The sequence below is a fragment of the Pyrus communis genome, chromosome 10 (assembly GCF_963583255.1).
Source record: "Pyrus communis chromosome 10, drPyrComm1.1, whole genome shotgun sequence".
Lineage (NCBI taxonomy): Eukaryota > Viridiplantae > Streptophyta > Magnoliopsida > Rosales > Rosaceae > Pyrus > Pyrus communis.
Window position 1 is genome coordinate 20,426,369 of NC_084812.1, and position 16,935 is coordinate 20,443,303.

The 16,935-nt window shown below is 38.7% G+C and overlaps 1 pseudogene; it reads right to left on the bottom strand.

Moving 5' to 3' along the window:
- Positions 1-6,251: 6,251 nt before the first annotated feature.
- Positions 6,252-11,710, bottom strand: LOC137747966 (glutamate receptor 1.3-like; annotated as a pseudogene).
- Positions 11,711-16,935: the final 5,225 nt, after the last annotated feature.

Consider the following 16,935-nt stretch of genomic DNA (forward strand, 5'->3'; position numbering starts at 1 on the left):
AGAGATACCAGCCTTTGGCCTGGGGAAAATACGGTGGGCCTACAACCCTTCTCCCATTTACACTATGGCCTGCAGCCATCCAACCTAGCCCAGATTGACTGGGCTCTATTCCCTGCACTCTGCAACCTTTAAGGTTGTTGGGTTCTGTGTTGACAGGCCCATAGCCTGCTCATCGGCCCACAACAAACTGACGCTAGCCATGCGGCTGGGCTTCTCGCGCCTAGGACCACGGACCCAGTTTTTTAGGGTCTCCCCGTGTGCTAACCCACAAACCAGCGTATGCTGGGCTTGTCCTCGTGCCACCCCACCCAGGTCTGTGGCTTGCAGCCATCATGGGATTGCTTTCTTGCAGCTAATCCGAGCTTTTTGCTCATGGCACTAAGCCCAAATTATTTTGGGGCTATATTTTTTGACCAATAATATTATTTTGCTTCGACAATCGACCCGGTATGGCCCGATTTATTGAATTAATTAAAAGTGACCTGCAGTTCATTAATCTGATAATGAATCCAAAATTATTGACCTGAAGATCACTTTTGGAAATTAACGATTCAATAATTTATTTTTATACTTTGAACCGTCACATACTTTCGTAGTAACGAAGCTCTCACATTTGAGTTCTCGAAGAAACTCAAATCCATTGTACTTAAATCAGCATATTGCATTATGTGTTTCTTACAGGAACCTCTCATTATGAACTAATTGTTCATAAAACTAAAATAAACCTGTGGTTTCAAATTTAGTGCCTTTGAAACCCGAAGATTTCATAAAACAATACACCCATGAAAACCCGACGTTTTTCATGAAAACCATGTCTTAGAACCCAAATGTTCTAACTTTGATGCTTATGGTTTATTCATTCCCATAGCACTAATCACAATCTTGTTCCCTCCAATTCAGTGGATTGTCGAACTGTAACAAGTTCGATTTTCCTGATTTGAACATTTCTAATAGAAACCACTTTATGTGGGGTACAAGACGTGAATCTCCACTTGACTAGCAAGAAGTTGAGAAACCATTGAAGCCATCAATGGCAAGGAAAAGCTGAATAAGCCTCCGTCATGATCTTCATTCGAAGACTTATGCCCGAAGCATTATCAATAGAAATACCTCCTGAACGAGGATTCCATGGCTCTTTGGCTCGCTCCTATGGACCATGTGATCATTCGACATATTACCCGGAGCACACCATGATTACGTCCATGAATGAGTACAATTCTGAAGTTATAAATCCGATCGAATTTTGACTGGAGAATATTTTTCTCGTCCTTCCATGTTTCTAACTCGCCCCTAAAGCAGCAGTGTAGAATGCAGAAGTTTACCACATTCTCGAATCTGATTACTACCACAAACATATGGTAGAATCAAGGCTTGCCAAGGTGTGGCATCATGCCCGAAGCGTGATCCTAGGCACCTAAGACCTAAAACTTCAAGAATAAGGGATAATATTCCTGAACCTTAACCCTGCATAATCTTCTTCTGTCTTGATGGAATAGGTCATTGGTTATGCACCTGTTCGTGCCCCTACCAATGTTGTTAAGGGGTACCATTCTAGTAGTTAATATGTGGAGAGTAATTTTTGCTCCACCAAACACCGTTGGAAGAGCTGAATTTTGACATGGATGGCCTTGTTGGTCGAATCCCCTTAGTAAACTATTTACTTTGTGAACATTTTTCCATGTTCTTGGATTCAAGTTTGGTGTATGTTTTACGTATGGATAATCTTATTGATTTGTCCTCGGATATGAGTTAATTGAATCATGTTTCTTAATACATGCGACCGATTCAATTAAACAGGTGATTAGGTTGGAATGTGGGAAAATTAGTTGTCTGGATGAATGTGTACTACGCACACTAACTTTACACCTAAATCACATCTCTAACAACAACTTTAGGTCTGTCACCTAATTAAGAGCATTGGCACGCTCCTCGTTGTATGAATGGTATTGCATCACCATTTATGGGACCTTAAATTCTCCTTGACGTTGAGTTTTTAAGGATATTCGAGATGACAATGATCATAAATGAAACCATTGAAAAAAATAGAGTGAAATATCTTTACACCACCTCCAAAAATGAGCCTGAAGTTTTGATTTGGGGCCAATGGGTTGTCTCCTAACTGGGAATACACCATATGTGGCCGACTTGGAGCCTGGTGATTGAGCTGTTTACTTGCTTTAGCACAACCTTTTGAGATCTTAGGTTGAACAATGATGCTATAATGCATCTCTTTATCTGAAGTAAGGATATTGTAAGGATATTGTGCCTATAAGCACACTTTGCCAAACATGCTCATTAGGGAAATTGATTTTCTATATCATTCCTCGTAAAGATACGATACGACTCTCTTTTCACAGTGGATTCAAGCGAATCTATGTGGACTAATCCAACCAAAATGCAGACCATATAAATACTTATGGTTTTGGTTGATGAATCGATAAACTGGTCATATGTTTGTCCACACACATTGCTCTAAATCTCATGGCCGATTATGGGTTCATCACCCTACTTATCCCTTAAGGTTCGGGAGACTGGATAATGTCGGAGAGTTTATATCGAAGGTTTTCGCTAAAGTATTGCATGTCGTTTTGGGTTTCTAATTGAACATCGAATTCCTATGTTCACCCCAAATAGCATTGCCTAGTGATCATAAAGCGCATTTTAAATGATTGTTCGAATTTTGGTGAACATACCAAGTTTTCGGTTTCTGCCTAGGGCTATACAATCCTTGTATGCAATTATGTTAGTTTGCCTTGAGGCCCATTGCCACCAAACTTGTATGACGTTACAGTTGGTTACTGGGTACGAACCTGACGATTTTCGTATTTACGGATTTGGGTGTGCATTCCATGTGCCAAGTTGCGCCATCGCAATGTATGACCATGGGTCCTCAAAAAAGGATGTGTATCTTTTGTCGATCATGATTCTCCTTCACACTAGCTCTTTTAGAGCCCTTGTATGCGATCTCTTTACCGCTAATTTACGAGTTGTCACTTTAATGAGACAGTCTTCCTGCCGTTAGGAAGAGATAAGAACGTTAATGTTCCTGTAGAATGGCGCAAATTTGCGTGGACGTTACCCATTATGTCTCATCTGGATCCCCATACCGCACATGTATGATAAGCAAGTGCGATGAATTCTAGATTTCAGAATGTTGCTTCAGACGCATTCCTCTGATTTAGCTAAAGTGACGAGATCATATACCAGTTGCAAACATGCCTGCAAGGATAGACGTACTTAACGGATGTCGAGTCAACATCCCTGGAGGGTATGCCACCTCGGTTTGAAGGTTTAGATGCCACTGTTGGACGGTCCGGTACACCGACGGATAGCCAATCGATCTGTCTTGGCTTGAAGCACGACAGATCATTCGGTTTGATTGGCTAAAAGAGGAAGACACGGCACAACAATGAATCTAAAATCAATCGTTGTCTCAAATCATTTCCATTTCATGAGATTAATCTGGATTTCTCTTGAGAATTAAAGTTCTTGGTCTAGTATACTAGTTTGGATGAGCTAAATGGAATTGAAATGAGATTATCATCGATGATGTTTTCACTTATATGGTAGTTACCGACATAAATGAAAAGCGATGATATTGAATCGTGTTCCATTGATTAAGTGACAACATAGAACTGATTGGACAACTAAAGTTACAATCCAAGTCAAATTCCTTACCAAAGTGTGTATTGGACCTGTTGTTCCTACACAGCCTAAGGTAACTCTGTTGTGTTACAAGTGGGAAAGGAAGTGTTATGAGATGAATGAAATAATGCGATATGATGCACGCCGTATAGCACACGATTTCTCTCAAATGTCCTGTGATTAATAGTAGCATTATGAAATGTGGTTAGTGTTTTCTCCATGGGGATATAGATACGGAGATTTATATGTAAGTTCCCGAAGAATTACATGGACTGGTTCAAATAGTTCCAAAACCACGGAACACCCTCGTAACTCGTTTTGAGGCATTCACTTATGGATTGAAAAATCCGATGGATGTGGTATACCTGTCTACGTGATTATTTGATCAGTCAGGGATGAATTATGCCTTTGCGTGTTAAACTATGAAGTCTTATTCCAAATTGCTAGAGTTACAGTTTATTTCATTGACACGAATCTCACTAAGACTCCGGAAGAACTTGAGAAAACTGCCCCACACCTGAAGATGGAACAGCTTATGTCGTAGACACGAATCTCACTAAGATTCTGGAAGAGCTTGAGAAAACTGCCTCGCACCTGAAGATGGAATTTGAGATGAAGGATCTTGGGAAAACTCGTCTATGCTTTGACCTGAAGTTCAAGCATTGTTCTAACGGTATTTTGGTCCACTAGTCGAATTACACCCCGAATGTGTTACTTTTGAGTATACCTTTGATCGTTCATATGTTATATGCACATGAGACCTTGAAGAGGTTATGGAATCCGAAATTCCATATCTAAATTTCAACTTTGTGCTTCGTTGTACTTAGCTCATTGTATTTAGACAGGACATCTCCTTCGCTGTTGATCTATTGGTAAAGATGCTTTGATCTATTGGTAAAGATGCAGCAACATGCCTACACGCATCCACTGAATTAATATTAAAGATGTACCCTGAAGCTACTACATGGACCAATCCCAACACATCTCAGCGGATCCAACCCCCCTGATCCTCGGAATGATGCTTGTCTTGTTTGTTATGCTGATGTTGGTTACTTATCAAACCCGCATAAGGCAAAATCCCTAAACGGTTATGTCTTTACCGTTAGGGATATCGCAATATCTTGGAGGTCTACGACATGACCTTAGTTGCGAAATCTTTGAATCATTCTAAGACTCACCTCACTTCATTGCGCCATAAGTGAGACATGGTTAGGAGTTCTTGTTGAGAATTTCCAAGTACTTGCTGGGTTTTTGCTACCTAACTAAGTTTTAATGAGGCACCCATCCCGGGATGATCATACTCCGTTGAGTTCACTACCTTCGTCCAGTTTAACGAGCGTTTTAGACATTATGCATATTTTTCTTACTTTTCTCCTTAGTCTATGGGTTTTCCCCATTCCTTGGGTTTTACCATAGGTAGGTTTTTGTGAGTTTTTACAAATGCATACTTCAAAGTAAATTTGAGACTCGCGATCACCCGTTATGCCGATGACTTCATCAATTTTTCTACCTTATCTGCTGAAGGTTTGTTGAGTATTTACACACTCAAGGGGGAGTGTTGTAGTCATATTTTGGAATAGGAATGTGATTGTGTAAATCCTAGTAGATATGGGAATGTATATTACATTCATATTAGGAGTAGATTACCTATTAAGAGTTGTAATCCTAAAGGGAAAGGTTTTTACCTATCCTACTACTATAAATAAAGGCACAATGGGTGGAATAGACCACACCTCACAATTACACATCTCTCTCTTCTTCTCTCTATGCCACACCCCTCTCTCTCTAGCCTCCATAATTGTTCAATAAATTATGCCTACAACAATTGTTAATTTGTTATGATTTTTTTCCAATTGTTTGGATCATGAAGTTGTTTGTTCATTTATATTTTTTAAGTTTCATGAATTGGTTTTTTGTTTTGATTAATTGATATGTGTATAATTTAGAAGCATAAAACGATAAATTTGTAGCTTGTAATATCATTTGTACAAAGATTATGAAAGAAAAGTTGTAGCTTATTGTTTAATTTTTTCAATGTTATTTTTGTCTAATATTTTTTGAAGCTTTTATGAGGGCGAGCCTTACGCAACGGAAATGTTGCTCTTTTTTTTGAGGTCTTAGGCTCAAATTTCATAGATGACGAGTTCGAAATAAATTTATTCCCACACTGCTCAGTGTAGATATATTGTTACGAAACTATTCCATATTAGCTTCTAAATTCCTCTTCACTTGTAATGAAATGTTTTAGGTTCGAATTTCGTGAATAGCGAGTTCGTACTCCCTCACACAGCTTAGTGTATATTGTAACTATTCAGATGGCTTCCAAGTAGCATCTAGGTGAAAGAATTTTGTTTGCAATCATAACTAAAGTAAAACAAAATAGTTACCTCTTTTCTTGGTGAGTAGAAAAAACAAGTACCTTGTAAGTACACAATACATTATGAGAACCTGCATGTCGCAGATCCTCTACAAATTTAGCAGTAGGAAATCGTTTATACATGATCCACATACATCACAATATAATCAACCAAACTGAAGAGCAACTCAAATCTGTGAAGTTAATGGTTATGGACATCAAGTACGATAGGTTATTGGTTTATTCAGTTTCATGTACTAACTACATTGGAGAGGAACATCCTTAAACGCTGCAGTCGTCCTCCAATTAGCTGCAGTTGTCCTTTAATCAGATTTCTAAATGTTTGGGAAATGATTAAGAATACGAAGAGTGCAACAGCGGACGAAACCCCGCTGACAAGGAATAAACCAAGAAAGTCGTAGAGGCCAAGAGTATTGGAGGGACTACTCATAGTATTATCCTCCATACTATCGTCCGGCATAAGACTTGTTTTTCTATGAAACCAGGTCTTTTCCAGGTCTAAAAGCTGTCCTTCTTCTCATATGTCGTATTTGTGTTGATAAGTCCTCGACCAATTTTGAACCTTTAGGGAAAGCCTGAAGATGAACGATGTATGAACAACTTATTGTAAGCTTATATAAGTATAATTTTTTTTCTTGTTGGTTACAAATTCTTGTTTGTAATTTAAAGTTGTAAATTATATAGAGTTTTATATTCCGGAACGCATCTAACAAATGGGATAGATCACTTACAATGGCTAAACCACTGGTGATGGACTTGGTTTTAATGATGGAGTAGTCAGAAGAATACTTTGCACGGAAGATATTGATATATGGAAGCTCATGAATAATCGCCGAAACACCGCCAGCTTGCTTTCTTTTGATAAAGCATCCGCACATTCTTCAGCTGAACGATATGGTTTCATCCCTTTGAAATTCAAGTTCACTATCACTCCCAATGAACCTGATTGGTAACCTATATAGTTTCCAATTGAGTCCATTTGTATCTGTTTAACTATCATCATTGATGCTAAAGTAGCGGTGTAATTGGATGTCAATATAAGCACCACAAACATCCATATTATCACTACAAACTTTGCCAAGTTGCTAAGTATCTTCTCCCCTACAGGAGTTCACAAATAAAGATCTTAAACATTTTTATGAGTTGAGCATTTCGGCAGTAGCTGAAATAAAAGTAGGAATAACATGAACTAGATAAGTGATGAGATATATAGGGCACTTACTACCAGCAAACACAAGGGTTAAGAAGGAGAACCATAATATTGTTCCGATTTGCTGCAAAAGTGTGCCTTGAAATTCTTGGTTGACAGGACGCTCAATTACCCACACAATGAAACCCGTAAGGATAAAGAAACACGCACTCGTTATCCAAAGATAAGCTGAAAGACGTTTCAAGAAAATCCACATGTCCTTTTGATTTGGGACTAGCATTCCCACACCTAAGTCAGTACATGGCATTGTAAAATCAACATGTTGAGATCTGTTCGATGTGATCGTTATATCTCCCACAACAGCGTAATTCTAGTGTATCATGTCCCCAACTTGTGACAAGGAAACCCAAGAATTAAATAAGAAATTCAGATAAGATACTGAAAGATAGATTAGGTAAAACAGAAAAATCATTACTTAATTGAATTTATATTAATTAAACATACCTTGAGATAAACCTGGTAAACAAGATCACTGTAGGTCCCCGCCATAACTCCATTTTCATTATCAAATGGAAAAAACTCATGATGTACTTTATACGGCAACGCACTAATTGCAGTTTTGAACACATCGATGCTGAACCCATTGACATTTGTTCTATTGGTATGAAGATCATGCTCCACACGCACAAGTGCCTTGAACCCAACACTCACTGGAACACCAATTCTCAATTTTATTTCACCACTCAATTGCCTTTTAGATCCTCCTGGCCATCTGATTGTTTTCAAATGGTTGCTTAAAAGAAGATTTCTCCCATTGTTAAGCATGTGTGACTGAGCTTTATCGGTCTTTTCTTCGAAAAACCAAAATCCGACCCTTCTTGCCTCTTTTCCTATCACATTCACTATCTCTAATGTACCCGAAATCAGTTTCCCCTTTGGAAATTGAATTTCACCACTTAAACCATTAAACCTCCTTTGCAATATTTCTCTCAGTAGCACAACTCCATGTTTGGATCTACTAGAATTTTTAGCACTTGCTTTTTCAATTGCTTCAGCTAGAGCCCAAGTTGCATCGTACACCCAGACTTTGTCTGCATTTAACTCACTTACTTTCATATTGGGATCCTCCATGTAAAGTTTGTTCCTCACTTTTGAAGTAAGATTTTGCACCCTAGTTGATGGTGGAATATAAGACTTCAAACCTATCACTCCTTGCATTGATTCAATCACATTAGAATCCATGAAATGCAAGAAATTCATGCCAGCTGATGTCAGAATCCAAGTATACCCTTCACTCATCATTCCTAACTTATTTACATTTGAGAATAGGCGAGGCACAAGCAAGCGTGAAATGTGCTCAACAAATACCTTTGTCTTCAGTTTCATTAGCGTTTGGAGTTCTTCAAAGATTTGTTCATTTGTTGAGGATATAGCAATACAACTTTTGTGTGCTATATAAACTTTTTTCTGTTGAAAGGAACTTGCCAAAGTTGGAATGTCATTCCCATACTCTGTGTTGTCATACAGAAGTATGACATCCTTCCATTTAAAAACTTCAATGATGGCATTGATCCCCATAACTTGGGAAGTTTCATCTTGGGCGATCCCGACAGAGAAGGCATATCTATCGTCATTTAGAGGAAGAGGAGAGCTAGGTTCCGAAAAGGACAATATGGGCACTTTAGCTGCTTCCCCCAAATTTGCCAAAAGATTTGCTTCCACTCTTGTTTGTGCACCAATTATTGCTTCAACTTGCATGTATATTTTCCAAAAGATGCAGAGCTGTGTTTGTGAGAACTGAAAGTTAAATTAAAAGATGCAGAGTTCTACTGCTTCCACTTTTACTTACAATGACTTATTTCGTACGTATAAATGTGTACTTTTTCTTTTATATACAATGCTATTTTAGTCAAATAGGTTGGAGGGAGGGGGAGGGGGAGGGGTGTGAAATTAATAAAATAGGTCAGACAAATAGATATCGAACTCAAAACAACTATTAAATCATCCTCGCCATATATATGACCAAAACTAAATAGATGAACTGATTCTATATCTATAGTTGAGTATAGATGAACTACTATCGCTTTAAGTATATACGGATTCTAATCGGAAAAACCTATTGGATTGAATTGAATGATTAGTTACTATCGCTTTAGCCAGAGCTGCTAAAGAAAAAAGATTTGTACCTGAATGTCCCCATATATATTGAAGCAAATTATACAAAACTACTTAAAAATGAATGACTCACCAGATGACACTACTACAATATTAGCTTTAGGTGGCGGATGATGATGGCGGATATTAGCAAAATCCTGTCGGATAAATTATATCCGACACATCATTTAATTGGTGGTGGATATTAGAAACATATGTCGGTTATATCCGACATAAAGTCTTGGCGGATATCAAAAAAATTCTGTCAGTTATAATCAACAGTATTTTTGAATCTTTTTTTTTTTTTAAATATTTTTGACAGATTTTGACGGTTTTAAGTTAATGGTGGCGGTTATAACCGACAGAAATTGACCATTTTATTATTTTACTTTCTGGTGGTTATTATTTTAAAATGTTCCATTGATTAAAAATAAATAAATAAACACATATTTTTAATTTTATTATTTTAAAATGTTCCATTGATTAAAAATAAATGAAACATATTGGATCCCAGTTAAGCTTTTGATACTTGCCTCCCTTGATGTAATCCTCGTGAAACACTTGGTGGCCATGCTTCAACGTTCGTTCATTGTTTTTCATGGCCCTGTTGGAAGATTCGGATATGGGTGTGCCACCACTTATGGAATATATCAAATTCACTTGGCGTTGGTTGCGGCTATCCCTTGGAGGGTGGAGGAGGAATTGATCAATTTTTCCTTCATGTGCCAAAGCTTCAATATGATCACGGAGGGTGATACACTTCTCGCCGTCATGGCCATTATACTCGTGGTAACCACAAAAAATGCATGTGTTCTTCGTGGACTTGTAATCTAGCTTCCTCGGCCTTGGCTTCGGTATCAAGTGAGCTATATTGGGGTAAAGGGCCGTGCACGTGGCGTTCAAAGGTGTGTATGTCTTATACCTCGGGGTAGGACCCGTCTTGACACATGTTTGGCCCACTGCGTTGACTGCCTGGGGGCGGGCATTATCATGGCAATACCCTTGGTTATTGCGATAGTACCCCTTACTTTTTTTTTTTTACTAAAATGAGACTGGTGAGGATGGAAGTCTTTCCTCTTGCCCTGAGAATGATGCGCCTATTAACCTGGCCAGGTATTAGGTAGGATAGATGGAAGCGTCACTGCCATTTGGAAGGTTGAGGTCTTCTCATTCGGTTGGATTTGGCTTCCACTCCCTATTTGCTAATAAGGGATGGCTGTAGGGAGTTTCCCTTGATATGTGCTTGCCTCGACAGAGGCATGGTTGTAAGCCTGTGTCATCACCTCAGAGTAAGTCTTCCAAGTGTTAGCATTGATCATTTACTTGAAGAAACAGTCACGTAGGCCTGTCGTGAAGGCTTTAAGGGTGGTTTTGTCATCTGCCTCAGCACAGCGAGAATACTCATGGCTGAAGCGCCCGGCATACTTTTGTAGTGACTCGTTCGGCTTCTGGCGAATAGTGTACAAGTCATCTGTAGAATGCAAGCGATATGTCTGGAAGATGTGTTGAGAGACAAACTCATTTCCTCAGTTCCTAAAATGAGTCTACTGTCTCAGGTGGAAGACGACAATACCAATTTAAAGACCCGCCAGAGAGGGTAGAAGGGAAGAGAAGACATCGCTCTTCGTCAGTGTGCATCTGGTATGCCATGGTGGACTTAAAGAGGTGTTCAATCGAGTCCTCCCTTCCAATGTAGAGTAGTAAGCCAAGCTTCTGCTTCGTCTTTGCTTGGAGAGGGGTGTCGAGGATCCTCTTTGTAAGAGGACCAGGCCTGGGTTGGTTCTAGTAATGTATTTCGGCCTGACGTTCAGCTTTTAACTTGTTTACTTCCTCAAGGAGTTGTAGAACAAGGGGATCCTGAGTAGAGTCAGGTATTGCTAGACCCTTCTTCTGTAAATCTGCATCACCTCTTGGAAGTAGGAAAGCTTGATCAAGAGCATGAGATTTTTCTTTGGACTCACCGTACTGACTTCCAGGGCGAGCCTGTCGAAACACCCCCGAGTCACTCGTACCTTTATATTCCTCTAGGACTTGTCGTTCTTTCCCTAGATTGGCAGCTGGCTTGGGACATAGGAGGGGATCGAATCTTTCAGAAACCCTTGGGTCATTGACCTTCGAGTTTATGTCGATGGGGTTCTCTCAACATTGCCTTAGGAAGTCCCAACAGTCGCGATAAATGGCTTTCGATCCTTCCGCTCCTTCTGCAAGAAGGTGCCTTCCTCCACTTCTCCTGCTTCGAGTTGAAGCAGCTGGGTCTCATGTTGATCAACAGCTGGATGAGTAGCTCGCTCCTTATTAGGGATATCTATGTTGAAGGTAGGTGATCCTTCGTATTGAGGAGGCACCCAGGTGGTGGTTGACTTCCACGGGGGCGATGAGTTCATGTGTTTGAGTATGCCTAGCTTCATAGAGCATCTCGAAAAGCTTCTCATACTGCTCCTGGAGGATCTCATTCTTTATCGCTATCTTGTTGTTTTGAGCCTCTAGTTCATCGACTTTAACTTGAAGAGCAAACTTCTTTCGTTCCTTCTTTCGTTGCTTCGCACTAAGTGCGAGGGGGATGTCGTTCTGCGTGCTATGGCACCTTTCGCTCCCTATGTTGGAGAGGGGTACCTGGTCGAAAGAAAGTGTGCGAATGGTGGAAACCAGCTTGACAAAGCTGGAGAAAGTAGGAATATATGCGATTCCCACAAACGGCGCCAAATGTTGATGAACAAAATCGACGAGGACTTTGGTACAACAGAAAGTGTCAAGTTTGCGACCTTTGCTAGATTGCTCCGGTCACTAGTGTGGATAAGTGTGCAATGATATAGAGATAGGGAAGCAAACACAAGATGTACGTGGTTCACCCAAAATGGCTATGTCCATAGAGTAGAGAAGTTCTCATTAATTGTGAAGGGTTTACACAAATACATAGGTTCAAGCTCTCCTTTTAGCGAGTTCTAGTGAATAGTTTAGTACAAATGACATTAGGGATTATTGTGGGAGAATGATCCCCTTTTATAGAAGAGAGTTTCTAGATTTGTTCTGACATTGACACGTGTTGTGCTGTGATTGACCTCTGATATCAACACGTGTTGCACTGTGATTGGCCTCTGATATCGACACGTGTCGCATTGTGACTGGCCTCCTGGTTGGAGGGAAACTCTTGTGGGTCCTTGACGGTATACTATTGACTGGTGCTCAGTAGTTTCGGGATTGATCAAGTATGGTACAAACAAATAATAAACTAAAGTTTTAAATGCGTTTTTGTAATCAACAACGCTCGTTGTTGCAACCTCAGTGTCCCCTATAGAGGTATTGCGGTGTACGCTATCTTGTTTAAATACACCAAAAATTCCCATCAAATCCTCATTTATTTAGTTAGAATCATACATCTCAATTATTTGTTAAGAACCATACAACTCAATATCAATCTTAGTCCTATACTTTAATTGGTAAGGGGAGGCATAATAATGCTCTATTTGTCTCATGCTTTAATCAAATAAAGCTTTTAATTTGGACCAAAAATGCCGACTGGAATTTGACAAAATTGTCTCCTGGGATTTAAATCATATATAGGTTTGTTTTCAATTCCACCATTAAAACCCATGTTGTATGTTTTAAATATTTCGTGGTAATTTGGGTATTTAACGCTATGTAATCATTGTGATCCCTAAAGGATGAATATGAGCATAGAAATTAAATAACACAACAAACACAAGATTAAATAGTTATCGATGTTGTCAAAATCACTAAAACAATGAAAAATATGAAGTCTTACCTCATGTGAAGCTTCCGAAACATTGATTTCGTGATCGATTCGTCAAAAATAATTTTTCTCAATCAACATGCTTGTAGTTTCATTAGTTAGGGTTTTGTTAAACAATGGAGGGTGGGAAGGGTTTTTGATAGTTGAAGAAGATAAATAACACACTAAAAGTGATTTGGGGTGTATTTAGAAATTTTTAATTTTATTTTAAACCTAATAAGATCAAAATTGTCATTGCATAGTGACGTAAATAAGTCATTTAATAGTAAATTTTAATATGGGGTGCATTTAACATTTTGTGGGGTGCTAATATAAAAAGCCAAATCCAAATTCCAGAAATGAAGAAAAATGGAACCCCAATGTGGAAATTGAAGCTTTACCTGTAGATTGGCAACAACAAATGGAATCCAACAACAGGTACCTCAAGAGTGAAAGAGATAGAGCTGAAGATGAGTTAGACAACGACATGCACCTCATCATTGATTCGAGTTCTGATAAGGAGTGAGATGGAGAGAAGGCGAGGTGTGCGACATGGAGAAGGCAATGAGGGTTTGAGAAGGAAACTGAAAAGGCTTGCTTTACCATTGTTATTCCCTTCCCGCGATCATCAATGTGTGTGCATCAAGATCAACAGTAGAGAGAGACTGTGGTAAATTTGTAAATAAGTTAGAAATTCACCCCAAACCACTGTTCATTTTAATAGTGCCAATTTCCAACCTTACTTAGACTAAAATAATTTGATGGAATGGATGAAGGAGTGAATTAAGACTAAACGAGATGAAAATGGCAATTTCAAAGGGTAAAGTGAGACAAAACTAGTTTCAAGGGGGTTAAATGAGACTAAATGATAATTTTAGAGGGCAAATAAATTAATATGCCAAAAAAAAAAAAAAGAAAAAAGGAAAAAAACTTAACCAGCATAACAGAACTACCATTTATGTACTACTGATGATTTTTTCATTTCCATTGGATGCTATGTTGTAGAAGAACTACAGTAGTTTTCGTCGAATCAGTTATCCAACTACATAGTTCTCAACTACAAGCCACTGACCTTTCAGAGAGGAAACATAATGCTGGGTATATTTAACGAAACAGCATGGCTTTTATCTTTAAAGGAGAAAATTAAGAACAAGGAAAAAGCGAAAGCTAAATTAAGAAACCCTACTAAGTTACTAATTAATTAACAAGGAATAAACCACCAAATTGTAGAGGATAAGATTATTGCCATGAAACCATGCATTTTCCATCTCCTAAAGCTTTCTATCTTCTCTCAAGTTTTCAATTTGCCTCGACACGTCGTGAACCAATTTGGAACCTTTGGGGAAAACCTGAACACAAACGACGAAGAACTTACAAAAAGCTTATGAGAATACTTGAAAGTACTTAAAACATAATTTTTTTTAAAATTTTTTTCAAAGTTTTATTTGGGTTCAATTTGAACCATGAATCCTTCTTGCCCTAATGTGGCCGAGCGACGCCAGAATTCCAATTTGTATGACATGATGAATATATACATGATAACATTTAGGGAGGTTATTTATAGAGACAAAACCATTGGTTGTGTAGACTTAGCTAGGTTTAATCATGGAGTACCAAGCAGAATACTTTGCTAGGAAGGCCCTTATGTATGGGATCTCAATTATAGCAGAAATATCCCCATGCTTACTTCCCATTTGATTAAGCATAGCAAAACCCTTCCAACTGAATTATATTTCTACCCTGTGGATTTCACATAGTTCTCTATAGTTCCTCGGGGCAAAACCCCGTGGAATTCTATGTATTTTGCTTCTGGATTTATTTGTATTTGCTTGAAAGTCATCATTGATGCTAAAGTGGTCAATATAAGTACAACAAAACCCCCCACACGATCACTACAAACTTGGCCGAATTGTTTAGAGACTGTTTGGTACTCTACTTGAATTCAACTTTTTTAACTCAAAAACATTTTTCACGTTTTAGGGCTTAAATTTTTTTTTTGGTATGACTATTTTTAAAAACTGAACTCAAGACTAAATTAAAAAAGAAAGTATATTCTCTAAAAACACCAAAAGTGAGTATTTTAAGTTTTTAAACTTTTTTTTTAGTACAACGATATATTTTACACTAAGGGTAGGGGGAGTTCGGCTAAACCACACAATAGGCAACCTAATTTGGTATTGAATTTGCCATCTACAATATTCGAACCTAAAACCTCTCACTCACAAGTGAAGAGGAATGCCACAAGACCGTAGTTTTTAAACTTAAAGCCCACTCATTTTTTTTCTGACACACCCCGATCCCGATGTCCTTGGGATATCAGGATGGTCACGTGTTGGCTGACACCTAAGGGGTGATGAAAGCCATTTAATTAATGCAAATGCTGAGAACATGTGAAACATGCATATAAATTGGGATTATTCATGCAATAGGAATGTAAAACACAATACTAAAGTTCAACTGCTAACAATTAATTATTAAGATAATGCATGACATATTCAGAGCATACGTCTAATATAGAGTACAAGCGGAAATTAAGATAAAGAAGTGCTATTACAATAGGTGCCAAAGCAGAGAGAATATAGCACGATGTCACTGGTAGGGGAATGCCTCGTAGCTCAGATCGTAATCCTCATTCCTATGTCATGAAGGGGACGCAAAACAAACATGAGTGGACCAAGTTGATATAGATATAATAAAACAGTTATCAACATACTAACCCCCAGGTTTTATGAAAACACATATAGCATGATAAATAAAATAGGTTTTCCGAAACCTAGCATGCCGTGCAATGTCTCAAAACATATCTCGTATATATAATAATCGCTAGTGAATGTCCAATATCCCTCCAGGCCCCGTGCCAACTTCTCGTCCATGTGCCATGCCAGAGGAAAATCATCTTCAGGCCCTATGCCAACACTGTAACCTCACCCGTGAAGGAATCTATCCCTCGCCCCGTAGTGGAATAGGGACCACTAGGTAAGTACAAAACCATTGAACATACATATATTTGAAAAGCAACTTCATAGTATAAAGTCATCCATCACCTATACTATAAAGAGGTGTTTGAAACATGTTTGAAATATTATACTGTAATCCATTAGATATTCTATAAAGAACATAGGTTATAGGAAATATAGTAATAATTCAAACTAGCCTTAATACGCATGTTATCTCATAAAACGTAGTCATTAAATCATGTTTTTCATGTATGCATTTCTACTATTAAAACATACATTTTTAGAAAGGGTCCACTCACCGTACACCGTTGGTGCAAAGATGTGCCAAAAGGAATAATGGAAATGACGCTATTAATTGTACTTAAGCACATAAAGGGTACATTTAGTCAAACTCTACTAAAAAAAATTAATTTGGGACAATGGACGTCAAAAACGAGTTTAGGACGTCGAAATTAGCCTAGGAGGGGTCCCGAACGAAAACCCGAAAAGTCAACGTTAACTGTTGATCGGTCAAAGTCAACGGTCAGGTCAAACCAGGTTTAGGGTTGGACCGAGTCAAGGGTTTAAGTCCGATGGATTTGGGCTTAACCACTGGGCTTAGTCCTAAGGCCCGAAGGCTTGGGCTCACTAGTGTTTTGGGTTAAGGATGAACGGGCTAAGGCCCTAGGCTAAACAATTAAGGGCTTGGGCTTAAAGGCCCGACCCAGTCTATTTGGGTTTAGAAAAAAATAATAAAATAAATAAAATAAAAAATTGAACAGGTTGGGCTTTTGGGTCAAATGAATAGAGGGCCTAAGGCCCGAGCCCTAAACACGACCCAAAGGGGCATGGTTTGGTTGGGTTTGGGGGAGCCGGCTCAAGGCCTGGTCTTGACGGGACATAAGGGAAGCCGGAGCTTTCCCAGCTCTGGCGACGATGACAC